Source organism: Mauremys mutica, chromosome 6, assembly GCF_020497125.1.
Source record: "Mauremys mutica isolate MM-2020 ecotype Southern chromosome 6, ASM2049712v1, whole genome shotgun sequence".
NCBI lineage: Eukaryota > Metazoa > Chordata > Testudines > Geoemydidae > Mauremys > Mauremys mutica.
This window is the reverse complement of record NC_059077.1, coordinates 62657656-62683901: the sequence shown is the minus strand read 5'-3', so window position 1 is coordinate 62683901 and position 26246 is coordinate 62657656. Positions and strand designations below refer to the sequence as shown.

Sequence of the window (26246 nt, the reverse complement as noted above, 5' to 3'; positions counted from 1 at the left end):
TCGTTAATGAAGATATTGAACAAAACCGGCCCCAGCACCGACCCTTGGGGCACTCCACTTGATACCGGCTGCCATCTAGACATGGAACCATTGATCACTACCCGTTGAGCCCGACCATCTAGCCAGTTTTCTATCCACCTTACCGTCCATTCATCCAGCCCAGACTTCTTTAACTTGCTGGCAAGAATACTGTGGGAGACTGTATCAAAAGCTTTGCTAAAATCCAGAAATAGTACATCCACTGCTTTCCCCTCATCCACAGAGCCGGTTATCTCGTCATAGAAGGCAATTAGGTTAGTCAGGCATGACTTGCCCTTGGTGAATCCATGCTGACTGTTCCTGATCACTTTCCCCTCCTTTAAGTGGTTCAGGATTGATTCCTTGAGGACCTGTTCCATGATTTTTCCAGGGACTGAGGTGAGACTGACTGGCCTGTAGTTCCCTGGATCTTCCTTCTTCCCTTTTTTAAAGATGGGCACTACATTAGCTTTTTTCCAGTCATCTGGGACCTCCCCCGATCGCCATGATTTTTCAAAGATAATGGCCAATGGCTCTGCAATCTCATCGGCCAACTCCTTTAGCACCCTCGGATGCAGCGCATCCGGCCCCATGGACTTGTGCTCGTCCAGCTTTCCTAAATAGCCCCGAACTACTTCTTTCTCCACAGAGAGCTGGTCACCTCCTCCCCATACCATGCTGCAGAGTGCAGCTGTCTGGGAGCTGACCTTGTCTGTGAAGACAGAGGCAAAAAAAGCATTGAGTACACTAGTTTTCTCCACATCCTCTGTCACTAGGTTCCCTCCCTCATTCAGAAAGGGGCCCACACTTTCCTTGACTTTCTTCCTGTTGCTAACATACCTAAAGAAACTCTTCTTGTTACTCCTAACATCTCCGGCTAGCTGCAATTCCAAGTGTGATTTGGCCTTCCTGATTTCACACCTGCATGCCTGAACAATACTTTTATACTCCTCCCTGGTTATTTGTCCAATCTTCCACTTCTTGTAAGCTGTTCTTTTGTGTTTAAGACGAGCAAGGATTTCACTGTTAAGCCAAGCTGGTCGCCTGCCATATTTACTTCTCTTCCTACACATCGGGATGGTTTGTTCCTGCAACCTCAATAAGGTTTCTTTGAAATACAGCCAGCTTTCCTCGACTCCTTTCCCCGTCATGTTATTCTCCCAGGGGACCTTGCCCATCAGTTCCCTGAGGGAGTCAAAGTCTGCTTTTCTGAAGTCCAGGGTCTCTGTTCTACTGCTTTCCCTTCCACATAGACTCTTTGTCTCCTAGTCCAGATGGAAATGTTTTTCAAGTAGGGGACTGAAGCTATTAAAAAAAAAAGAGGCAAACACTCCAAGACACCACTGATTCTTTCCCTGCCCACCCCATTATCAGCACTAGAGAAAACAAAAGAAAGCAGCTATTGGACTCAGCGCAGTCCTGACCTGAAAATTTGGTCAGTAATCTGCTGGAACATGTTTACTTTGCAACTAAGATAGTGTTTTAAGCAGATGCTAATAAGCATTTTATCTTTATTTTTCTTGTAATCATTTCTGACTTTTATGCCTCATTACTTGAACTCACTTAAAGTCTAGCTCTTTGAAGTTAACAAACTTGTTTTACTTTTTTAACTATCCTATGTGTTTAAGTTGAAGTGTCTGGATAAGATAATAAGATGGCATAATATTTCCTTATTTGTACTACTCTAGGAGAAGGCTGGGCAGTACAGGGCATACATTTCTGGGGGAAGATCCAGGGATGGTGGTTTGTCGAGGCCTCCCTCCAGTCTAACTGAGACTGGTGAGAGTCAGGGTGTAGCTGGCAGGCTGCAGTTACACACAGACACTCAGGGTGTGGATTGCATGCTGGAAAGCTGTTTGTGTGCAGCCCAGGTGGGCACTACTTCAGCAAGGCCATTTTGAGGCACGTAAGGTTGCAGGATAGGGGTCACTCAGCCCCCACTAATCTGGATTGTGCCCCACCTAGTTACTTTTGAAAATGGGCAATTATAATAGAGATGTCTTCTCCAAACCTTCTCTATCACGATGCACATGCACTATGCATCTAAAATTATATAGAAGACAAATATCATGACAAGATCACCAGCTCTGATCTTCAGTCCTCTTAATCTAATCCACCCAGTTGTAGTTTCATCTCACTGCTAGTAGTTTTGATTCATTACATTCTATAGCAAATACTTCATTACATTATTGGCATATGATAAGCGGTCAAAGCAAGCCTAAAAAATGCAACCACCAATATTTCAGAATACAAACACCAGCAAAGTACATTAATATAATACTCTATTTCAATGCTGTTCTCTAATATGGCTGAAACCCTGAAGTCCTTACTTGTTTTTTATTCTCTCTTTATGTAGCTAACCAACTCAATGCAAATTGCAGCTTTATAATTAAAAATTCAGCGTAATTCAAAATTCTTTGTCAGTGAATATTCAAATATTCAGGCTCAGCAACTGCACTTGCAAGCACTAATACAGCTTGTTGACTTAAATGCACAGGGGACACAAACAAAGAAAGCATCGTGTATGTGTTCAAATCAACACTTGCTTCTGATCTGGAATGAATGTTGCCAGAATTTTCTCCCCCCCAGCTAGAATAAATAGTTAAAATAAAGGCAAAACGAAGTACCTAAACTGGGGAATGGGCTTTTTTTAGTTACATTAGCCTAATGGTAGCCCTTAGCATTCTACAAAATTATCAGATGATGTTTCAGTTCAGCAATAATAGTGGTAAAAATACTGGAAGAAGTTTAGGAACTATACATTGTAGTCTTCTCTTCAGCTGTGATGTGCTAGGTGATTTTTCAATGAATCATCAGAGGAAGTCATGCTTACTCTTTCAAATCTTCCAACCAATTTGTCACTGTCACTTGTTGGACTTTTTCTTGAAGCAATCTCTCTCTTTCCTCATCTTTAGACTGGAAATTGTTATTCTCCATGGATGTCAGCCTTGATTCATCTTCAGAATCTATGCACATTCTTTCTTGAGTTTCAGCTGGACCTGTACAGAATGAGATTGAGATCTGAATAAAGTTCTGAACATCCTCATACTGAAGCCATGTTCTGCTACAAGTTCACTCTCAAAAAGTGCTGAAAACATTTACCTCCTGACTTATAAAACTCTACAACTACTTTGCTAGCATCAATATACTACTACTTTTAAACCACAGACTGCTAAAGATGAAACCTGCCAAACTACCTGCAAGTATATGAAGTATTCTCCAATTCTTATGATATACTACTAAATAAACGTATACTGGAGTCTTAAACAGAAAGGCTCGTGTATGTCTTATACGGTATTTAAAAGCATCAGAGAATAGTGTTGTGTATGTAATTTTTATGCCTTTGTTTTCTGCAGTGCTACATATCTAAAGAGTATTGTCTTTAGAGAAAGGAACAGAGGTGAAAGTAAGCCAGTCCAGTCCGATCCGGCATACCGGCAAGAGCCAGTACACTGTTCCAGACCGCACCAGCTTCCGTGGCCAGCGGCGGGGAGCTCCAAGCCCTTTAAATCCTGCCCGCAGCTTCGGCGGCCGGGCTGGGGCTGGGATTTAAAGGGCTCGGAGCTCCCCGCAGCCATGGGAGCTCTGGGCCCTTTAAATCCCAGCCCCAGCCTGGCAAGGCTCAGGGCTCCCCACAGCTGCGGGAGCCCCGAGCCCTTTAAATCCCAGCTGGAGCTGTGGTGGGGATTTAAAAGGCCCGGAGCTCCATGGCGGCCGGAGCCCCAGACCCTTTAATTTGCCCGGGAGCCCCGGGAGCTCCCAGCCACCTCCGCAGCTGAGAGCCCCGGGTTGATTTAAAGGCCCTGGGGCTTCCAGCCACAGCTGGTGCCCCAGGGCCTTTAAATCTTGAGAGGCCCCATCTCTTCCGGTTGAGGCCATGCCCCCCTCAGGACTCCGGCAGTATTGGTAAGTCCTGTAAGTTACTTTCATCCCTGGAAAGGAGCCATTTTTTGTTCAGTTCTGTTCAGACTTTCACGTACAAGATATATGTCATGCTCTCTCTTGTGGAGATTTTATTTTGTCTTACTCACTTTGCTGTTCTCTTAATCTGAAATAAAGCTTATTCTAACTGCAAGTATTTGTTTGCTTATTCTGTAAGGAAAAATATAACAATAACTATACATATATATGTAATCCCTCTGCCTTTCTGTAAAGATAAAATATTATATATATGCCCATTTTAGAACCTGTGGACAAAATAATAAAAGCTGGCTCAGAGGATTGGTAACAGACTGCAGAGCCTTTTACTGTTAAGTCCCTTGTTCAAATGTGGCAAGGCTGACTGAAAGTTTTACCATATGATGTGTTCACAAACCTAGAATAAATAAACAGTGTTAAATTAATTAGTGGTCCCCAATGTTGTTTATAGTAGACAGGTGTCCATACACCAACGATGTGTCCTTCTAACTCCCAAAAGGAATAGTTATTAACTTATATTTTGGTTTTCTCATATCAAAACAGATTCACAATGTCAAAAGTCAGTGGCAGGAACACAACTAAAAGTGAAAACAATAGTAACTCTTTATCTTATTTAGATACCCTAGCTCATCTCTACTCCACCATCCCTTTGTAACCTTACTTAGTTCAGACAGAACTCTTACAAATTAACAAGAAGTTTGCTCTATAGAATGGAATGGTGTCCGTAATCTCTGTTTGTCAGAGGGTGGAGATGGATGGCAGGAGAGAGATCACTTGATCATTACCTGTTAGGTTCACTCCCTCTGGGGCACCTAGCATTGGCCATTGTCAGCAGACAGGATACTGGGTTGGATGGACCTTTGGTCTGACCCAGTATGGCTGTTCTTACGTTCTTATAGTTTGAAAGGAATGATATGTGTGAACTGACTGAGTTTAGAGCTGCTCTATATAAATATCTGAGACTAGTCTTTTTTTTTTTTAATGAACTCACTATGTGGAAGAAAGTGTGTGAAATGTTGTATGGCAACAAAAATGCTGAATAGTGAAATGACTTTTCCAAAGTGTCCTATTGCATTTGTTTTCTCTCATTGTCTCTGCCAGAGGAACAATATCTTTCAGTGATACTGACAGTTTTTTATGCATGTGCACTAAAATGATGAAAATGAAAAACGTATTGTACATGACTTGCCTAAAGAATCTGTTTATAAATCTTGCCTTCAAATGCTGAAGCTAACCCTCCTTTTACAACCTACTGCATTACTGGACCAAGTGGGCCATTTGTGGGCCAGTAAAGCATGAACATGTACACACATTATCACTGTAAGAGAAGATTAGTTCTCTAGAGAAGCAATACATATTCATCTCGGACACCACAGGAAGACAGACAAGACATCAGGAATGTGGCTTCACTGGCCACAACTTTATTAACACATCTAGGAAACTATCTAGTATTAACCCTTCCAGGGAAGGTCAACTTTCCTTCTGAAACCCATACCACATGGGGGAGGAATACCTCCAGCCCTCACCACTTCCTCCAAACCTTTCACTTGTTCCCCCCACCATTGCTGGGAACACACCATCCCTTCCTTTGTTTAATGGTGTGAGGAAAAGGGGAGTAGCAGCCTCAGCTTCTTCCCTCATATTCCTTAAGGGATGCCCTCACCTAATCCTGATTCCGGATATGGTTTATCCGGAGATGAGGCCACTGTGGAATGAGCACTTGCATTGGACACCAACCAAGCTGTGACAGCTTGAACACATTACGAGCCAACATACTGTCATATACAAAGGTGTAATCCAGACCAGTGAGGAGCTGTGTCACCCCTGCCCTGCAATCTTGGGTGCCTCACAATACCTTGCTGACAGTAGCTCCCACCTGAGCTGCTCACAAATAGCCTTTCAGCATGCAAACCACATTCTGAGTGTCTTTGTGAAACTACAGCCTGCCAGCCACACTTGGGTTAGATTCTGGCTCTCACCAGCCTTGGTTATACTTCAGGGTGACCCCAACACACTCTCAGTCCTGGATTTTCCCCCAGAAATGTCTGTCCTGTATGGCCCACCCTCTCTTGGACAGTCCTACTACGTTGTCTGATATTTCTTTAAGGGAACAATATGCACCAGTTTACCACCTTAAATGGATTTATGCAGACACTTCAACTTAAAAACTGGATTAGATAAAAAAGTAAAACAAGCTTATTAACTATAAAGAGAGATTTAGAGTGAGTACAAGTGATGAGGCATTAAAAATAAGAAATGGTTGCAAAGAAATAAAGACAAAAATGCTTTCTAGTGCCTAGCTTAACAAGCTATAGTTTGGTCAGTAATGCTGTTGGCAGCATGTGATGAGAAATTTAGATTCAAAGCTACATTTCTCATCACATGCTGCCAACAGCTTTACTGACCAAACTTTGAGGTCAGGACCCCTCCCCAGAGTTCAGTGGCTGTTTCCTTTGTCTTCTCAGGTGCAGAAAATGAGATGGGCAGGGACAGAGAAAGGAGTGTCTCCGGGTATTTGCCCCTTCTGTTTATAGTTTTTGTCCTTTTTTGAAAAGCATTTCCAGCTGAGAACCAAGAGACAATGGAGTCTGCTGGAGAAAGGAGACTTCATATTGTTTCTTTGCTAAGACACAGATCTCTTTTTCTCTGCCCCCCTTTCTTGGCAAAGAATGGCCACTTGATAGGTGATGGCCCATTACGTTTGCTGATATCTGGCTAGGGTGTCAGCTTACCTTTTGTCTTTGAGATATTGGCTTAGTCACTCAGACTTATCTGGGAAACACATTTCAGCCATGATTTCAGCTTTTGTTTATAACTTTACACACAATGTTGCTAAATGCATTTTACTATGATATTACTGATCAGCACGTTGTGAGTTTTCAAATGATACCACACAAAGTATGCCTTGCACAAAGATTATTGCAATAGTGTGTAGGATGTGAATACAGAGGTGCATTCCATCACACTTAGCTATTGAGTCTCTGAGTTGCTGAGAGGAAGGTGGAAAAAATAAACATACCAGTACTGCCCTGGCCTATTTGGCAATGCAGGAAAATTCCTTCCCAGCCCCAAAGAGGTGATTAGCCTGAGGCTCATATCAAGCCCAGACATCTGGTTCTACTCTAATCCCAATAGGGGAGCTGCCACTCCTTGTTGCAGAATGGTGCCCTGGGCAGGGGAAATGGCCAATAAGCACCGTTGCACGCTTCAATCCACTCAATGCATTAGGGAGATCCTTTCCGCACTTCTCCTCTCCATGTCCACAAGAATGCTGAGCGTCCATGGGAAGTGGGGGAAAATTGGGGGCAATCCTTAAAAACACCCCAGGATTTAATTTTCCCTGCTGGCCTGTAAAAAGGCTTCCCAACTCTACAGGCTGCAGGAGCGATTTGTCTCACTCATGAATGTAATAAGTAACCATTTTGATTACCCCCCCCCCAAATGGGAGCTACAGCTCTAGAAAGGAATGTTCTTTCTGTGTGACTCCTAGTTAAATGATAGTCATTAGCAGGTATCAGACACTGGTGAGATATGTCCTTCTCTTCGTTCATAAGATGTTAATCGTGTTAAAATTATGAAAAGTTATTTTTAGAAGAACAGATAATATGCTTTTTAATTATTTACTGCAAATCATACAGAAGTTAGGGAAAGTGGCTGAAATAATAGAGCAGAATTAGGAGCGTGTGCAGTTTGTACTCTGCTCAGATTGCATTTTAAGTATCTCTGGTGCTTCTCGATATTTGTAGGCCTTCAGAACATGGTACATCTGAAAGTGACATTGCATTTCAGAAGTATAAAGCACTGCAGTGAGGAGCAGTGCCAAGGGTGATCCTGGAAATTTCAGACCAGTAAAAGGTACTCCATTACCAGGTATAATCTAGTAGCATAGAAATATTTTGGCATGTAAGCAAGGTAGAGATTACGAAGAACCAGCCAACATTCTATTTAGGTTTTCAAAAAGCTTCTGATAAAGGTCCACCTATGAGGCTCTTAAAGAAACTAAATAGTCATGGGATGAAAAGTAAAATACAGTCATGGATTAGTAACTGGCTAGGATACAGAAAACAATAAATAGTAAATTTTGAACAAGGCAAAGGGTCAACAGTGAGTGTCAGGAGTCTACCCTTACTTGAAACTGGGCGGTTTCAAAGTGAGGACCCGCATGTCTTCCCCCCACCCCAAAATCCTAGGGTAGGTCTCCCCTTCGGCTGCCACCACCCGGTCAATTCCGTGGGCCGGGACACCCCTGTTTCCCCCCTTGGGAACACAGATCAATTCACAGAGGAGGAACCTCCCCCCTCCTCCCTCTCTCCAGCCTGCTCTGGAGACAGAGGTGCCTGGATTCAAACGCCTTGAATCTCTACACACAGGGAAGCAGCCCACTTCCCCCTCCCCTTCCCCTGAATTTCCCCAAGGGAAGGAATTAACCAAGTCCAAAGAAAAGAAAAGAATTTATTAAGAGAACAAAAGAAAATACAGAATCTCTATGAATCCAAGCTGGGCACTCATAGGGTATAACCTTGCTAAGTTCTGGAGAGAATCCTCTCTCTTTCTCAGTACAACCAGTACAAGCAGAATTAAGAATAATCAATAACAAACACACAGAATTGCAAACATAGGATTATTAGATAAGGACACAAAGTATCTTTCTAATACTCACTATCTTGACTAGAAGAAATTAGTTCAGAAAGGTGGAACTTGTAGGGACTTGATTAACTCGTCTGGTCTCTTGAACTCCAAACGGCCAAAGACAAAGACCCCCCCAAACAGAGGGAAAAGTTCCCTCCTAGGAGTTTCAAATTCTCTTCCCTGATTGGTCCTCAGGTCAGATGCCCACCAGGTACTATGCTTTAACCCTTTACTAACTATTCATGACACGCCCCCCAAATCATCACAGTGGGATCCACTGGCGGCGATTTCCTCCTAGAACTGTAAAACAACCAGAGTAATAAAACACATGCACTATTACATCGACTACTAAGCATGAAAACATATTAAGAACAGTTTTTAGCCACTTGATTCTGGGAAACTTTCACGAGAGAGTGCATCAGCAACTTTGTTGGAAGCTCCTGAAATGTGTTGAATGTCAAAGTCAAAGTCTTGGAGAGCTAAGCTCCAGCGGAGAAGTTTCTTGTTGTTTCCCTTGTTGGTGTGAAGCCACTTTAGCGCAGCATGGTCAGTTTGTAGCTGGAACTGCCGGCCCCAAACGTATGGGCGTAGCTTTTCCAAGGCATACACAATGGCGTAACATTCTTTTTCACTGATGGACCAGTGGCTTTCCCTCTCAGACAGTTTCTTGCTGAGAAACACGACAGGATGGAAGTTGTGATCCGGTCCTTCCTGCATTAGTACCGCTCCTACCCCATGTTCAGATGCATCGGTGGTAACTAGGAAGGGTTTGTCAAAGTCTGGGGCCCTTAATACAGGGTCCGACATGAGCATCGCCTTAAGCTGGGTAAAGGCTTTCTGACACTCATCAGTCCACTTAACTGCATTTGGCTGGGTTTTCCTGGTCAGATCAGTTAGTGGGGCAGCGATTTGGCTGTAGTGTGGTACAAATCGCCTGTAATATCCGGCCAAACCTAAGAAGGATTGGACCTGTTTCTTTGACCTTGGGACAGGCCACTGTTGGATAGCCTCCACCTTGGCCTGTAGGGGGTTGATGGTTCCTTGACCCACCTGGTGTCCTAGGTAAGTCACTCTGTTTTGGCCTATTTGACACTTTTTGGCCTTAACAGTTAGTCCTGCCTGCCTGATGCGCTCTAAAACCATTTTCAAATGTTCTAGGTGTTCGGGCCATGAATCAGAAAAAATGGCCACATCATCGAGGTATGCAACTGCACAGTCTTCCAATCCTGCTAGTAGACCATCCACCAGCCTTTGGAAGGTGGCAGATGCATTCCGCAGTCCGAACGGAAGCACAGTAAACTCATACACCCCTGCATGGGTGATGAAGGCAGATTTTTCCCTGGCGGGTTCATCTAGTGGTACCTGCCAGTATCCCTTGGTTAAATCAATGGTAGAGATGAACTGGGCACGTCCCAACTTTTCCAATAGCTCATCAGTGCGTGGCATCGGATAGTTGTCTGGACGAGTTACAGCATTTAGCTTACGGTAGTCCACACAAAAGCGTATTTCCCCATCTGGTTTGGGAACCAGAACCACTGGAGATGCCCATGCACTGGTAGAAGGGCGGATGATACCCATCTCCAACATGTTGTCAATCTCCTGTTTAATAGCAACTTTGGCATGAGGTGACACCCGGTAGGGTGGTGTTCTAATCGGGTGAGCATTACCTGTGTCAATGGAGTGGTAGGTTTGCTCAGTCCGTCCTGGGATGGCTGAGAACAAGGGGTCGAAGTCAGTGCACAGTCCCTTGATCTGTTGCCGCTGTAGACGTTGTAGGGTTGTGGAGAGGGTCACCTCTTCCACACCACCATTTCTTTTACCTTCGTAGTAGACACCTTCAGGCCACTCGGTGTCATCTCCTTCCTGAACTGTAAAGTGACAGACCTGTAATTCTCTGGGATAAAAGGGCTTTAGAGAGTTAACATGAAACACTTTAGGCTTTAAAGAGGAATCAGGGAATGTTATGAGGTAGTTAACAGCTCCCAGGCGCTCCTGGACCATGTATGGTCCTTCCCAGGACGCCTCCATCTTATGGGCCTGTTGCGCCTTCAAGACCATGACCTGGTCTCCTACCTTGAAGGACCGCTCCTTGGCATGTCGATCATACCAGACCTTTTGCTCCGCTTGAGCATCTCTTAAGTTCTCTCGAGCAAGGGCCCAAGAGTCTCGGAGGGTGTTTTGAAGGTTGCTTACAAAGTCCAGAATGTTAGTCCCTGGAGGAGGTGTAAACCCCTCCCATTGCTGCTTTACCAGCTGTAATGGCCCCTTAACCTCATGGCCATACACCAGCTCGAATGGTGAGAATCCTAAACTCGGATGTGGAACAGCCCTGTAGGCAAACAGCAACTGTTGTAACACTACATCCCAATTATTGGAGTGTTCATTGACGAATTTGCGGATCATGGCCCCCAAAGTTCCATTGAACCTTTCCACTAGGCCATTAGTTTGGTGATGGTACGGGGTGGCAACCAAGTGATGCACCCCATGAGTTTCCCACAGGTCTTTCATGGTCCCTGATAGGAAATTTGTTCCCGAATCTGTAAGAATTTCAGAGGGCCAACCCACCCTGGTAAAAATGTCAGTTAAGGCCTGGCACACAGTGTTAGCCCTGGTGTTGCCTAGAGCTACTGCTTCCGGCCATCTGGTAGCAAAGTCCACAAAAGTCAGTATGTACTGTTTTCCTCTGGGGGTCTTTTTTGGGAAAGGACCCATAATATCCACAGCTACTCGCTGAAATGGGACCTCCATTATGGGAAGTGGTTGGAGAGGGGCCTTGACCTGGTCTTGAGGTTTTCCTACCTTTTGGCATACCTCACAAGACCGGACATACTTGACAACGTCCTTGCCCATCCCCTCCCAGTCAAAGGACCTTCCCAACCTGTCTTTGCTTCGTTTCACCCCAGAATGGCCACTAGGGTGATCATGGGCTAAGCTTAAGAGCTTTTCCCGGTACTTGGTCGGAACGAGCAACCGTTTTTGAGGATGCCAGCCCTCCTGGTGTCCACCAGAAAGAAATTCCTTGTATAACAGTCCTTTCTCCACAACGAACCGGGATCGGGTAGTAGAGCTGAGAGGCGGTGGGTTGCTGCGTGCCGCCGCCCATGCTTTCTTGAGGCTGTCATCAGCTTCCTGCTCTCTCTGGAACTGTTCCCTTGAGGCGGGAGACACCAGTTCCTCTGGAAGCGATGTAGGTGATGAGGTTGTTTCCGTTGACTGTGGACCGCTCCCCGCTGGTGCACAAAGTGTCATTTCAGGCTCCGGCTGAGCCTCTTGGGTAGGGTTGTTTGCTGCTTCTGCCAGTTCAGGCCCGTTGGCGCCCTCTGGCGGTGGAGTTGCAAGCGCTGGCGCCGGTGCTGGCGCTGGTTGCTCTTCCAGTTCCGGTTCTGGGACTGGATGTACTATGGCTGCTGTAGGTGTTGGCCTGGGATCCGGTTCCACCACCTCTGTCTGGGTCTCTGGTAACACAGACGGGGTCCCGGTGGATGGCTCAGGAACAGGGATGGGTCCGGCAGCTCGTCTGGCTTGGCTGCGTGTAACCACTCCCTCTGTTTTTTGCTGTTCAATGTGTCGGGCCAAGTCGTTCCCCAGTAGCATGGGAATCGGATGGTTGTCATAGACAGCAAGAGTCCACTTCCCTGACCAGCCCTTGTACTGGACAGGTAAACGCACTGTAGGTAATGTTACAGGTTTTGACATGAAGGGTCGAATTGTCACTTTGGTTTTCTGGTTGATGAATTTGGGGTCCACGAAGGTTCGGTGGATAGCTGACACATGTGCTGCAGTGTCTCTCCATGCGATGATCTCCTTTTTGTCCACTCTCAAAGTTTCCCTATGTTCTAAGGGTATTTGAGATACATCTATGTCCGGCTTTCCTTGGTGTGAAGGTGCAAGGAGTTGCACTCGGTTTAGGTTCTTTGGGCATTTGGCTTTGATATGCCCCAATTCATTGCATTGAAAACATCGCCCAGTTGATGGGTCACTGGTTTGTGTTGGTCTACTGGAGACTGGTGAGGTAGAAGAAGAGGTAGAGTGTGACTGTCCGTGGGTTGTAGGTGTGGGTTTGATTGGTCCGCGACGGTAGGGTTTAGTGTCGGTGTGTACCCTGTTGGATTCGCTCCCCTTGGCAGTAGCTTTCGTGTTGTCTACCGATGCCATCCATCTGGCTCCAATCTCTCCTGCCTCAGTGAGAGTTTTTGGTTTACCATCTTGGATGTAGCGTCTAATGTTCTCAGGAACACCATCTAGGAACTGTTCCATCAATATCAGGAGGTGTAGGTCGTCTAGCTCCTTAACCTTGGATCCTGATATCCAGGAGAAATAGTGTTTTTCCAGGTAAGCAGCGTGCTCTGGAAATGACATCTCTGGTTTCCATTTCTGGGCTCTGAAACGCTGACGGGCGTGATCAGGGGTGATGCCCATTCTGAGTCTGGCCTTGGTTAGGAACAGTGGAAAGTCGTCCATCAGGTCTCTAGGCATTTCAGCTGCCACCAGGGATAATTGTCCGCTGAGCTGTGACCTCAGCTCCAGCATGTATTGATCTTTAGGAAGATGGTATCCAATACAGGCCCTCTCAAAGTTTTCTAAAAAGGCCTCAACATCATCCCCTGCCCTGTAGGCGGGAAATTTTCTCCGAGAAGGTTGATCAGTAGGTTGAAAAGGGGTTGGATTGGTTGGCTCCTGCTGCTTAGTCTTTGCTAATTCCAGAGCCTGCTGGTGGGTCTCCCTCAGGATTTCCATTTGTCTCTTGTGCTCAGCCTCTTGTTTCTCCAGCTCCCTCTTGTGGTTAGCTTCGTCCCTGGCCCTTTCTGCAATAATTAGTTCCATCTGTCTTTGATGTTCTTTTTGTTTTTCTTCAGCCTGCAGCCTGGCCAGGTCAAGTTTGCTAATTGTTTCACCAGTACTCATGGTTGTGTGCCTTCTGGTGCTGGCCACACCCCTATGCAGTCAGTGAACTGTCTGTGGTGTTTGACAGTCCCTAACCCTGGCTATGATAACTTGAGTAAAGAAAGAGAAATCAATCCTTTGTATAGCAATTTGTGGTTTGTGTAATGTTACTGGTTTGTACTGAGAAAGAGGGAAAGAGTAAAAAAAAATTCCTCTGTCTCCCTCTGCTCTGAGTTGCTGTACCCAGCAGCCCAGCTGAAAGGCTGCTGCTAACAATACCCCTGAGAAAAATCTGGTCTATTCCTCAGGGATTTGTGTTCTCCTGTCTTCTGATCCTTTCAAAAGACACAGGGAGAAAAAAAAAAAAAAACCTGGCTGGAGGGTTTGTCTCTTCCCCCCCCAAACCTGTTTTTCCTGTTGGATGGGAATGTACTTTGGCGAGCACTTCCCCCCACCTTAGGAATCCTGAGTGATACCTGATATCACAAAGGAAGGACACACCTCTAGGGAAGAGTTTTTCCTCAGCATAGCCAGCAGAGAAAAAAACTCCTCCCATAAAACTGCTTCAAGAAAGAAAATCTGTTTCCCAACAAAGCCTGCTGGAAACTTTATTTCCTCCAGCCAACCTGGCTGAAACTGTAAACTCCCTCTTCTGTCAGGTTGCTTTCCTGCTATAGAAGAAGAGAATAGCTCCCTTCAGCGTAGCCCAGCTGAAAAAACTGCTTGTAACAATGGGTTCGAAACTCCGCTGCCACCATGTCAGGAGTCTACCCTCACTTGAAACTGGGCGGTTTCAAAGTGAGGACCCGCATGTCTTCCCCCCACCCCAAAATCCTAGGGTAGGTCTCCCCTTCGGCTGCCACCACCCGGTCAATTCCGTGGGCCGGGACACCCCTGTTTCCCCCCTTGGGAACACAGATCAATTCACAGAGGAGGAACCTCCCCCCTCCTCCCTCTCTCCAGCCTGCTCTGGAGACAGAGGTGCCTGGATTCAAACGCCTTGAATCTCTACACACAGGGAAGCAGCCCACTTCCCCCTCCCCTTCCTTGAATTTCCCCAAGGGAAGGAATTAACCAAGTCCAAAGAAAAGAAAAGAATTTATTAAGAGAACAAAAGAAAATACAGAATCTCTATGAATCCAAGCTGGGCACTCATAGGGTATAACCTTGCTAAGTTCTGGAGAGAATCCTCTCTCTTTCTCAGTACAACCAGTACAAGCAGAATTAAGAATAATCAATAACAAACACACAGAATTGCAAACATAGGATTATTAGATAAGGACACAAAGTATCTTTCTAATACTCACTATCTTGACTAGAAGAAATTAGTTCAGAAAGGTGGAACTTGTAGGGACTTGATTAACTCGTCTGGTCTCTTGAACTCCAAACGGCCAAAGACAAAGACCCCCCCAAACAGAGGGAAAAGTTCCCTCCTAGGAGTTTCAAATTCTCTTCCCTGATTGGTCCTCAGGTCAGATGCCCACCAGGTACTATGCTTTAACCCTTTACTAACTATTCATGACAGTGAGGGACCCCCATGTTCTGTATGTGCACTATGCTGTTAAATATATGTATTAATGGTCTGGAAAAGTGAGATGAACAGTTATATGGCAAAATATGGAGATGACACAAAATGACTCCTTTTATAAAAGTCCAATATATACCTCTCATTTTTTTGTCCTCTATATCTCTATCTTCATTGTTTCTGCTATTTCCCTTTTGAGATTAGATGTCCAGATATGACCAGGATATTCATACATTTTTAAGGTCAGAAAGGACCATTATGATCCTTTGATCTAGCTCCCAGCATTACACAGGCCATAGAATTTCACCCTGTGAAACAAATAGAAATCGGATAAAAGGATCTGGAAATTTGCACCACAACTTTTGGAGGTCTTTACGTATTTTCCAATGCAGTTAGTTAAACAATACCCATAAAACTTGTTTTTACAGTTTATACTGCACACCTTTTTTTCACCTATTTTGTGTTCCCATGGCTTCTCAATTATAGTTGTAGGAAGGCCCACAGCCCTTTAACCAAGGTCTGTTTCCTTTTCTTTTTGACTGTTTCTAAGCCATATGAAAAGAGAAAACAATACAGTCATCTCAAGTGTACTTTGCTGTCTTATAATTACAATCCTTTGTGTTTGTTGTGAGTCATGATGCTAAAGGCCAAGTGCTTCAAGAGATATGATGGCATGACAATGATTGCACACAGGTGTATGCAGCTGCTATTATCAAATCAATCTCTGTTATTAAAATAATTTTATAAAGATTGACAAACATATTCTTAAAATTACTTATTTCACATTCATATTCTGACATTTAGGTTTACAATGCATATATGTGCATTTGTCATTCTTTAATGACATGGGTCCACATTCTAACACCCTTACTCATGTTGAGTAGCTTTGTACTTCACAATTAGCCCCTTTGATTTTGATGAATTCAGTGGGAAGCTATGATTCACCATAAGTCATAGTACATTATTTTTTACTTCCATTATACAATTAGAAATGGAGGGAGAAATCCTGGTCTTATTGAAGTCAGTGGGAATTTTGCCATTTACTTCAATAGAGCCAGGATTTTACCCTAACTCTATTTATTAACTGTGCATGTATATATATAAGCTATGTGAAGGGAAATTACACTGGATATATTGTAACTTTGTCATTTTAGCTGAGATAATTTAATATGAAGAAAACAAAGAAATCTCTCTTTGGGGGACTTATTTTATAGAATAAATAGAAAAAATGAATTTAGTTAACAATGTTTGCAGCTCTGCCACTTGAAAGATATACCTTCATCATTTGTTACTTCATAAATTTACCAGACAGATTGCACTATGCTTGGAAAGTTGACTACAGTAGATTACATAGTGACGGTAGCTACTGTATACTAAGACTGGTTTAAGTACTGGAGCAAATTGCAGATTTTTTTAAAGATGCTTATATAGTATATCTCAGCAACCAAATGAGGTATGTGGAAGGAAATCAGCATACCAATCTCAGCCTCTACAACACTGAGAAATATGCCTCATCTTTATTTCATTGCACAGTCAGTAAGCAAACACCTACCATAACACTGAGCTGGTATCTGTTGCATCGTACCACATTAAAATGAATGGGGGAAATTGTTCATCAAATGAATAAAACCACAAAACAGACCAAGAAAATAGAGATGAATTTTTAAACTTTCCCCATAGATAGCTCACATATAGTATCACAGTTATTTTTGAGGTCTTGTTCTGAAAAAGAACAGGAGATTTATTTTGTTTTGGGTTTTTTTCATATAATTGTTACAGGCCTGACCAATGGCCATAGGCTTGACCAACAGAGTTACACCAGCATGAAACTGGAGTAACACAGTAGTGAATCAGGCCCCATGTGTGTAGGTATTTCTACTGAAATATTCCAGTAACTTCATTCTGCAGTGTATTCTTTATTATAATAGTAAATATCCCACAAAAATTGAACATCAGAGTCAAGATTTTCAAAAGTGACTAGTGGTTTGGGTTTCATGTTCATGGCACAGACAGTGAGCAAAACAGGCCACTTTCTGCAAAACAGGACCCTTTAAAGTATCTCAATTTGGGCACCCAAAAATTCAGGCACCCAAAAAAGATGAGTTACTTTTGAAAATCTTGGACAGGATAACTCAGCTTGAAACATTTGGCATCTGAAATTATACCCAAAATAGCAGCTGCCTCACAGCATCCCTGCAGCATTTCAAATTATTATGCTGCCCTCTGAGAATCACAGATGCAGTAGCATCAAATGTGTTAATGAACAGCTGTAGAAGCCCCAGTGCTTTAGATGATAAAAATTATATTGGACAAAACAATTGAAATTATAGGAAAAAATCCTGTTCCCTGCAGGAGTATCGGTTAGACGTTATGTTCTAATATCTTTTCTATGTCTAATTTTTGTGGGCCACATCCTTCCACCATGCCCAAGCATGAGTAATGGGAGATCTGCAGGGATTAACAGAATGGGGACCTACTCTATGTATGTCTACACTATGAAATTAGGTCGAATTTATAGAAGTCGATTTTTAGGAAGCGATTTGATACAGTCGATTGTGTGTGTCCCCACTAAGCTAATTAAGTCAGTGGAGTGCGTCCACAGTACCATGGCTAGTGTCGACTTTCAGAGCGTTGCACTGTGGGTAGCTATCCCACAGTCCCCACAGTCTCCGCTGCCCATTGGAATTCTGGGTTGAGCTCCCAATGCCTGATGGGGCAAAAACATTGTTGCAGGTGGTTTTGGGTACATGTCGTCAGTCGTTCCTCCCTCCATGAAAGCAATGGCAGACAATAATTTTGCGCCTTTTTTCTGTGCAGACGCCATACCACAGCAAGCATGGAGCCCACTCAGCTCAGCTCACTGTCACCACTGCTGTTGTGTCTTGGGTGCTGCTTAAAAATCCCATTTCATTTGCATCAGCTGTTTTTAGAGGCTGCAAGGAAAGGCAATTCAGTTGTGTGTCTAGAGTTTCAGGTTTCAAACAGTTGATATTTCACTGCTGCTTTGAAAGGGACGATATTTTTAAACAGATACATACTGAAAGCTAAAACAGTAAGAATAAAAATCTCACAGAATACCAACTCTATTGTCAGAACTTTTTTATTTTTTATCTGACTAGTAAAACACTATTGGTAACTAAGAGTCACAACTTCAGTTGTTTTTTAGTCCAGTCTTCTTTAGGGAACTTCTGTTTTTCCACCTTTAAAGATAAGTCACTCCTGTCACTACAAAATAAACCTTTATGAACCAATATCTTTTGTGTCTATATTGTGTCCGTATTGAATATCTAACTATACCACTAACGCAGAGTAACCAAATGTATGAGTATCTGTCAAGTCGGGCGTTATGAACATGAGATTTACCAGCTGAGCTGCCTGAGCCAAAAGCTGCACTGCCAAAGTAAATAGATGCAGTAGATAACCACCAACCCAGCAACTGAAGGGCTCCAAAAACCCATGCAGAAATCTTAAATCAGCAGTAGAAAATCCAGGAAGGAGAATTGCGTTCTTCATGTGCCACCCCACCCCACTATTTCCAAACAATTAACACGCTATGAAAATGTGTTAAGGAGTCTTAGACTTGGATCAGGCAAAAGATTTATAATCAGGGAGCATTTCCACACCAAAAGGGAGCCATTGAGAAATGGGATAAGAAGGGAAATGTGGGGATAAGTAGAGCAGTCCAGTGGAGGGGTGTGTGGTGAGAATGAGAAGCCGAGCATTGCAATGTGGAGAAAGACATTTTGGGGGAAAGGGCTGAAAGGTGAGGAACGCAGTATGGGAAGGTGGAGAGTGAAGTGGAAAGTGTGTTTCGGGGAGGGGGGATACAGGCAATCTTCCACTCAAGGACGATTGTGAATGAGATTTAAAAAGTGGACATGTTGTGGTGTGGGGGGGAGGTGGGGAAAACACTTGTGATAGAAAAGCAGGAGAGGGCCGAGATAGCATCGGAGGAGGGAAGGGGGCTGTGACTGAGAATGAAGAGTGGGAGAAGGGAATAAAGAGCTAACCCTGCCTCCAACACAACACAACACTGTCACTCGGGAATGGGGCTGCTGTGAGAGGCTTGGTGTCAGGAGCTGCGGGAGGCCGGCGAGCCGGGGCTGCTCAGACATGGTGTGGAGCAGTGACAAGCACTGGGGGGAGAGAGGAGACTGGGAGCGAGGCTAAAAGGTGTGCAGCTGGGGGCGTTGCGGAAAGAGGGCCCGAGAGCCCACATCACGCGTGGGAGTGGAGCTAAGCCAGGGAGCAGCTCTGGGCTGGGCTGGCCAGCAGCATGCTAGGCCTGAGCGGATCTGGCGCACTGTCTGGCTGAGTGAGCTTCTGCCGCTGCTGGGCTTTGACAGCTTGGCGGAGCAGAGTGAGCGGAGCTTTACGGTAATTGTGGTTCTCCACTGGTGAAGTAGATGGTGCAGTGGACGGTGCAGTGCTGTCCGGAGCGGTCACACTGGAGCGCTCTGGGATAGCTCCCAGATGCCAATACTGAATTGCGTCCAGACTACCTCAAATTCTACCCAGCGAGGTTAATTTTAGCACTAAACTCCTCACCGGGGGGGGAGTACAGAAATCGATTTTAAGAGCCCTTTAAGTCAACAAAACAGGCTTGGTCCTGTGGACAGTGCAGGGTTAAATCAACCTAATGCTGTTAAATTTGACCTAAACTCGTAGTGTAGACCAGGGCCACAGAGCACATGCGCAGCAGCTCCATGGATAATACTACTACTATTTGCAGTAACACTTTGTGTAGTAACTGCTTTTCACTTTTACACAGGTGGTTTTAGCAAATAAGGATGAGATTTGCAAAAGCACTTCAGGAAGTTAGGCACCTTGGAAAATCACACTCAAAGCCATTTTCCATGTTCTGATCTCAACACCTGCAAATTTCCCTATGCTAAAAGGTTGCAGCCAGCCAGGCCAGTGCCAAAAGAGAGCTAGCTGAAGTGGTGTGGGTAGGATGCCTGGAGATGAACTTATTCAACACATTTGCTCAGTAGGGTCTACTGATGAGGGTCTTGTGAAGGGCTAACTGGTGAAAGGGAATTCTTGGGAAAAGAGGGTATAGCAAGGGAGCGCCTATGTCTCACTGATCCCTGATGTTCAGAATGACCTTCTGGAGGCCATCCTTACCCAGGCATAGGGTAGAGCAGCCTTCAGGCACCTTTTCTCCCACTCTTTTATCATCTACCAGTGCTAGTTCAGAGAATCTGGCCCACTGTGAGCATCTCTGAGAAAAATGTGGCATTTTTATAGTCACTTTTCACAGATGAGCCACGCTTTAAGTCAAAAGGAAAACATGGAGAAACATTCAATTCAGAAAGCATTTCTTCCCTGTATGTTTTATTTCTCTTACCTGTTTTTAGTTATTAAGAAAAACAGGAGTTCATCTGATCCTGCCCTGAATTCTTCACCTGAAGTCATAATTAGGGTGACCAGATATCCCAATTTTATAGGAACAGTCCTGATATTCAGAGTGTTGTCTTATATAGGCACCTATTACCCCCATCCCTGTCCCAATTTTTCACACTTGCTATCTGGTCATCCTAGTCGTAATCCTCCATTGTGATGTCACAGTTAGTTACTATGGCAATAATTAATAAGAAATTGACTAAGCAGAAAGAACAGATGAAGTTCTAAGCAAAAGCAATCCATTTTTTGAAATTATCTCTTGCTATAACTAAAGCAAGGGAAAAGAAAACAGAAAACACATGGTAGTACAAAGTGACAACATTTTTCCTTAGTTCCACAATCCTTTTTAACCTTCAGATAGATTGCTGCTAGCCAGAAGTAAAAATAGCCTAGGAGGTAAAGTAGTTATAGATACATACACACACACACACATCCATGTTCACAAAGTTAAAATATGTATTTGTTCTAGAAATATACTTTGGCATTTGAAACAGCCTCACTGGCTCTATCTTTAACCATGTGAACATCTTACAGTGTTTCATCTTGGCAGGTTTTGGTGGTAAAATAATTATATGAAATCGGGGAGACACAAAGCAAGATTAAGCTAATAAAACAGTATCAGAAATAAAATAATATTTTAGGGCTCAAAAGGTGAAGTATTGTGAGCAGACCAGAGAATGCAGATAAAGCCATGTCGGGGATAATTTATTCATAAATGATCCTTTGAATAGTGAGTTTGGAGAGTCCTTTTGGTTGGCCAATGATTCCATGTGCTTTGAAATAGTCATGGGCAACCTACATTAGCAGCAGTGTCCTTTTGACTTCAGGGATGCCAAAGAATGGGGGATAAAGGGGAGAGGTTTCACAGAATGAATGGAAGATGGGCAGAATGTCTCTAAATTAAAATAATAAAGCTTCCTAAATATTTTTCAGGTCTCTTAAGGAGCAAGGTGTGTTTGGATGTGTTTCAGTTGAGCAAAAACACAGATTTTTTCAAACCATATAATCTATAACACTGTACACTAGTATGGCCTGCCAAAGACAGGTTCTTCTACTTTTCAACATAATTCTTCTGTGTCTGATTTCTGGATTGACATAGGTATAATCAGTATCAGCGTCACTTCATTTGTAATACTACTATGTATAGCAATAATATTAATACTATATTATTACTATTATGCTGCTTTTATTATACAGTTATTATGTATAGTAATAGTGATTTTATTATTATGTTTTTAAATTGAATGTATGAAATGCCCATACAGTATTACTTGTGGTCAGTCCAGTGTTATTCCTTGGCTATGAAACTTCACAAGTTTACACATCAGCCCTTCTCATACATTTTGGTTAGGAATAGAGTGTCTTGTGTATGCTACAGTGAACTTAAAAAATTCAAAATACGACTCGTCTTTTGTTTTTCCTCTACCAGCCAGACTTTCACAAAACAGAGACAATGTGCATGCACTATGTAGCAATGATTGCATTAATTTTCACTCTTTAGTAAGAATACAGTCAAATCTGATCAACAAGAGAATTTAAGACAATAACTTTAAAAACAAAGAAACTCACAAGATATGTCAGAACTGATTTGATCAAAGTTAACAAAATTAATTCCCCGGTTCATGTATTGAACCTTAGAATTCTCTCTCCCAGATAACGTATATACTGTATTTATAGTAGCATTATACAATAATACTTACTGTCACTCTCCTCAACTTCAAAAATGATCACATTTTATTAATCCTTTTAAAATATTTATTCTGATGAAGAGCTAAAGGCTAGATGGAATAAATGAAGAACTACCAGTTGGAGGTGAAGGAAGCTGTAACAGTCTAGAGCCTATTCAGATAAACTTTCATAAATCCACAACTCTCTTTGTTCCAAAAATTGCATGAGAATGGTTTCTCTTATGAGAATTTCAGTATTTTCTGGTTTTATTCTGCCCCAATACCAAATTTTAAGGTAGACTCCTGATTCATAAGCCAATTCTAAATGGACCAAACATTCACTGCGGGGAAATAATTCAGTACATTGAATACTGGTACATAATGTCCTACACACTGTGTGAAAACAACACTTTCCTTTTCCTGTGTATCTTCAGGCTGCATTTTGTGAGGAAACACTTGGGGGATATGAGTTAGGAAGTCCCTTAGGAAACGTAGTATGATAATTGGATTTGAATTCTTGAGATTATTGATTTGATCACCAGATTCCCAAATAGGAATAGCAACAAAATATGGATTTCTCTCTCTTTGTCCATCCATGGGAATACTCATGTGTTCAGTCCCCTGTTTTCTGAATCCATGAGAAAAATATTAAGTAAAACTATACATTGCTTTTAAAAAATCAGTATAAGATGGACAGAGATAAAGACATAATCCACTGTGTGATTTGCTTTGTTGGTAAAAAATGGAGATTTTCCCTGCAATTTAGTTACAAATGTCTTTGTTTATTATCCTTGAATGTTCTACAATGTTTTTGTATGAAAAAATATAGAATGAAGAGGCTTGTATAAAATACGAACTACAACAACAAAAATGAGTGTTTGGTAAAGGTTATCCCTTGGGGCTAGACTTTTCAAAGGAGCCTAAATGAGTTAGGTCAGGGGTTCTCAAACTTCATTGCGCCGCAACTCCCTTCTGACAACAAAAATTACTACAGGACCCCAGGAGGGGGACCGAAGCCTGAGCCTGCCCAAACCCCGCCACCCAGGGGGTGGGCGGGTGCCAAAGCCCAACTGCCCCAGGCTTGAGGAGGCAAAGCCCAAGGGCTTCGGTCCCAGGCAGGGGACCTGTAACCTTAGCTCCACCACCCAGTGTTGAAGCCCTCAGGCTTGGGCTTTGGCCTTGGGCCCCAGCAAGCCTAAGCCAGCCCTGACCCACAGTTTGAGAACTGCTAAGTTAGGCACAAATCTCTCACTGAATTTCAATGAGAGTTTGGCATCTAGCTCCTTAGGTACTTTTGAAAGTTTCAGCCCAGATTCCCAATCAAGTTCAGTCCCTTATGGATTGTAATAATTGTTCTTTTTTAGAAAACTCACCCAAATCACTATAGTGAATGACTTTTTATGTGCACTTGAAAAAACTGGACAACTACATGTTTCTTGTGTATCTTGTGGCCATACAGAAGATGCATAACTACCATTAACAATTATAATACACAGTCTGTCTGCTGTAAGAAAAGGAGATTGCATGGCACACGCTCCCTGCTAGACAGAAAGGATTTGGAGATGAAAGGCAGGAAAAGGTTAACAGCAAATGTGCTTTAATCTAAGAACAATACTCAGAGATAGGCAGAAAGCTATGGCTTAAACAAACGTCTGAAACTGAACATTTTTTGTGGTAGCAAATCCAGGATTCATCCTTGTCTCTCCTTAGTGGGGAGATGAAGTCTTGGTCTCTAGGGCTGGGATTCTGAGGCATCTAAGGAGTTGTACATTTTCCTTTGAAAGTCAAGGGGAGCTGGGAGCCTCCCTCCCCTTAAGTGCCTTTAAAAATCCTGGCAAGAATTTTTTGACCACAGTACACCAATCAATTTTAATGTATATCACTAATGCAAGCCTAACAAGAGACTCCATTTTCTGACTTCAAAGAAGAAAAGTTACACTGAGAGAAGCATAAACAGAAAAGCACAAGATTAAACTATTGTACAAGGGGAAGCTTGGTTGTAGGTGACTGTAAATCATCTTGATCTTATTGCCACACAACATAACTAAATATAATAGAGACAAAAAGAATCTACCCTCAATTGTGTCAGGTTTTATCTCAAATAAACCAGTTTTGGTGATAGAGGAAAAGTGCAGGGGAGTTAAGTCTTCCTATTGTTTTCAGTGTCATTATGTTATATTGCAACTAAAGCAGCACCAGCAGGAGTCTTAATGAAAGACAAAGGCTGAGTGGCAGTGAGACTATTAAGGAGGAAAGAAACAAGGGTACATTCATATTAATTGCTGTTTAACAGTGTGAGAAAATGTATTTGTGGCCCTATCATTAAACAACTTCCAGTACTGCATGCATTATTTATGTGACTCTCCCAGGTAACTTATACAAACATTGTCTGTATTCATCAACAGAGAATATTTGCTACCTCACAAGAGACCATTTGGTATATACACAGTGGTGTTGCTCCAGTCATGAGGTGCATTATTTTTGTGTTAAACGAAGATGGTTTTGGATATCCGGTTGTGTCAGCCTGCAGTTACTATAAATGTATCCATTACAGAAGCAATAACTGGAAATAATGCAAAAAATGAACTTGCATTAACTTCTAAGCTCATTTAATATATGGACTGGTGGCATGTGCATTGCCAGTTTGACTGAAGCTTACTCCAGAAATTATGGACTCTTGATTCTATGTGACCATGTGTATGCTACAAGAATTTTATATCTTTTCAATAAAAACATATTTTTAATGGAAACAAGATGAAAATAAATTTTCTCAGTTGATCAATGCCATTAGATTTCCAGGACAATTCTGTCTTTGTCTTTGCTGATATAAATGAAGTTTTCATGTTGAATTAGCTTAGGTAGGACAGAATTGCTCATGTCATGATTTAGATAAAGTGGTTTACCCTATCCTGTGCTCAGAAATGCAAAGAATAAAAGAAAAGGGGTGAGCAGGAGAACCATTTAGACAATTATTTAGTCTCAGTATGAAATGAGTACAAAATCTTGCAGAGATTTAAGAAATCTCTAAAAACCCATAAAGCACCTACTGTTTTTCTTTATATCTCATGTATCTCTTTCATGCCTCACTTTTATCAGTACCGTATTTTCCGGCGTATAAGATGACTTTTTATACTAAAAAACAACCCCCAAAAATCGGGGGTCGTCTTATACGCCGGGTATAAACATACTATAGCTTCGGCTACATACAGAACGTCCCTGTGCTGATACTGTATGTACCGCGCTGAGCCAATCCCGGCAAGCAGTGTATTCTATTAATGCATACAAAGCCTGCTCGGATTGGCAAAGGTTGTAATAGCCCGCCTCTCTGACTCAGCCAATCCGAGCAGGCTTTGTATGCATTAATAGATGACACCGCTTGCTGGGATTGGCTCAGCGCGGTACATACAGTATCAGCACAGGGACGTTCTGTTTTGATTTTGCAGTTCGGTGGAGCTGGCCCTGCATCCCTAGGTATGGGGAGGGAGTGGGATTCAAAGGGCTCTGGGCTGCTGGCAGCCGCGGGGAGCCCTGAGCCCTTTAAATCCCAGCCGCGGCCGGGAATCAGAGGGCTCTGAGCTGCCCGCTGTGGCGGGGCACCCAGAGCCTTTTAAATCCCAGCCGCAGCGGGCAGCCCAGAGCCCTCTGACTCCCCGCCGCGGCTGGGATTTAAAAGGCTCTGGGCTCCCCGCCGCAGCGGGCAGCCCAGAGCCCTCTGACTCCCGGTAAGTACCGGTAAGTCAAAACCATTTTAATTAAAATTATTTAAATCAAATCTGATGTTATTAAATGGTGTTGCCTCGGAAGGGGGGGTAGTCTTATACGGCGAGTATAGGCCAAAACCTATGTTTTAACTGGAAAATTAGGGGGTCGTCTTATACGCCCAGTCGCCTTATACGCTGGAAAATACGGTATTGTCTATATTACACAGCAAAAAAAATGAGTTCTATAATTATTTTGCAATGAAGCAGTCTGATAAAAATGTATAATTTTTAATCCACGTCCACTTAGCTGGCATATCATTTTGTTGTCAATCTAGCTATGGTGTGGTTTTCCGGATCTGCATATCTCCAACACAAAGTTAGTTTTCAGCCAATAAATAACCTAATATCTAGGCTTCATATAAATGTGTTATGAGATCAAGATGCCTTTTTAAAATTGCAAACACAGAATGGGCTTCTTAGTTAGCCTCCATGCTGAAT

At 43.1% G+C, this 26246-nt stretch overlaps 1 long non-coding RNA gene across 1 annotated transcript in view; it reads right to left on the bottom strand.

Annotated features, from left to right (window-relative positions):
- Positions 1-2694: 2694 nt before the first annotated feature.
- LOC123372717 overlaps positions 2695-26246 on the bottom strand; it is a 127815-nt gene continuing 104263 nt past the window's right edge. Inside the window, exon 4 of the long non-coding RNA XR_006580420.1 lies at positions 2695-3017. This is a non-coding gene — a long non-coding RNA (uncharacterized LOC123372717). The remainder of the gene's footprint in view (positions 3018-26246) is intronic.